This window comes from Chinchilla lanigera, unplaced genomic scaffold (assembly GCF_000276665.1).
Source record: "Chinchilla lanigera isolate Chin_1 unplaced genomic scaffold, ChiLan1.0 scaffold00111, whole genome shotgun sequence".
Taxonomy (NCBI): domain Eukaryota; kingdom Metazoa; phylum Chordata; class Mammalia; order Rodentia; family Chinchillidae; genus Chinchilla; species Chinchilla lanigera.
Window position 1 is genome coordinate 2,007,469 of NW_004955512.1, and position 1,964 is coordinate 2,009,432.

Genomic DNA, 1,964 nt, shown 5'->3' on the forward strand with positions numbered 1-1,964 from the left:
TTTCCCCTCAAGAAAGTGAAATTGCAGGGCATGGTAGTATCCCTCTGTAATCCCACTGCTCTTAGCTTTGAATTAGTCTTTCCATCCATCTAGCTAGCTACCTGTCTGTCTGTCTGTCTAATCTATCTGATCTGTCTGAGGCAGGGGCTCGCTGTGTACTTCAGACTTCAGGCTGGCCTTGATTTGACTATGTAGCCCAGAGTGGCCTTGAACTCAAGGCAGTCTACCTGCTTCAGCTTCCCAAATGCTGGGATTACAAGTGTGTACCACGATGCCTAGCTGTTTTTTTTTTGTTTTGTTTTTTTTTTTTCCTTTAGCTTCTGTTTTGTAGTTTTGGTTTTTTGAGGCAGTCTAGTTTGGCCTTGAGTTTGCTAGGTAAGCCAGGCTTGTGATCCTGCCAAAACCTCCTAAGTGTGAGAGTTACAGGCATGTGCCACCGCACCCTGCAAAGGTTTTTAATTTTTTTTCCTGGTACTGGGGATTGGACCTGTGTTAGGCAAGCAGATTCTCACTGAGCTATGTACCCAGTTCTTTTAAAATTTATAAAATATTGTTGGCATCAAATTAGTTTTTAAATTTTATTTTACTTTATTTTTATTAATTTATTTATGTATTGTTTGATTGGTTTGTCTTTTTGAGGCAGGGTCTCTCTATGCAGTTCAGGCTGGCCTTGAGCTCACTTTGTAGCCCAGGCTGGTCTCGAACTTGCAACGATCCTCTTGCCTCACCCTCCAGAGTGCTGGGATTACAGGTGTGTGCCACCATGCCCAGCTATAGTTTTTAAATTTTATGAATTGACAGCTTATGATTGTCTGTATTTATGGGATACAATGTTGTGACCTTTAACAGCAGTATGGAATAATGAGATGAAGATAATATGTCCAGTACTAGCAATACTTAACATTTTTTGTTGGGGTAACAACTGAAATACACTCTTAGTAATTTTGAAATTTATAAACAATAATACACTGTTATTACTGTATTAATTATGCTGTGTAATGGATCTTAAACACTTAAGATTCTCTCGTCTGAAATTTTCATACCCTTTTAACTATCTCTTCTCTTTCCATCTCCACTGTCAAATTATTTCAACACTTATTTCCTGACTTGATTATTGTAAACCTCTCCTACTTCCTTGTGGTGAACTGTCTCTCCTTTCCGTGGTCCTACTGCCGTTCTTCCCACTAGGAATGGCCACCGAGTGTTGGATTCAAACACTTGTCAAGCACTTCAGAACCAGCTGATTAACAGTCATAAACATTCTGTGAGCATGAATTTCCTCAACTTTCAGCGGAGAAAATAGGCTAAGACAGGTTAAATAGTTTCCTCAAGTCTCCATAGGCAAAAAAGAAATGGCAGAATTGGTGTTTGACTTCTGTCTTCTGTTATACCTAGTTTGCACTGTTGCCGTATTTCTTGTAAATGTTTTCACCCCTTTCTTACTTTGTTATTCCCCACTCTTACTTGTTTTGGAGGGCTGGGGATCGAGCCCGGGCCTTGTGCTTACTAGTCAGGCCCTCCATGGAACTGCACCGCAGCTGTAGTTTGGTCCCTTCCCTTCCCGACTGCTCGTTCAGGCTGGCCTTGAGCTCACTTTGTAGCCCAGGCTGGTCTTGTACTCACAAGAATCCCGAGTGCTGGGATTACAGGGGTGCACCACCACGCCCGGCTGGGCGGGCATTTTTGATTTCTAGTTTTCAAGGCTATTTTCTGGCCAGGTCTTATTTGAGGGGAAACAGTGCAGTGCAGGTGTGTGCCATCACACCCAGTCATCCATTTTTCTGCAAATGACTAGTAAATCATTTTTATGGGTGAATAATACTCCATTGTGTATATATACCACATTTTTTCTTTATCTGTTCATTTGCTCTTGGGTACCTAGGGTGATTCCATGTCTTCAGTATTATATATTATGTCTCAGTAAACATGGTTATGCAGCTGTCTGTATAGTATTCTGACTTTAA

General features: G+C 41.2%; 1 protein-coding gene and 1 long non-coding RNA gene across 4 annotated transcripts in view; one reads left to right on the forward strand and one right to left on the reverse strand.

The window, feature by feature from the left end:
• The window catches only part of LOC102028449 (targeting protein for Xklp2-like), a 41,550-nt gene that overhangs the window by 23,235 nt on the left and 16,351 nt on the right, over positions 1 to 1,964 (forward strand). The gene's annotated exons all lie outside the window — the stretch shown is intronic.
• The window catches only part of LOC106147029, a 27,935-nt gene that overhangs the window by 15,827 nt on the left and 10,144 nt on the right, over positions 1 to 1,964 (reverse strand). The gene's annotated exons all lie outside the window — the stretch shown is intronic.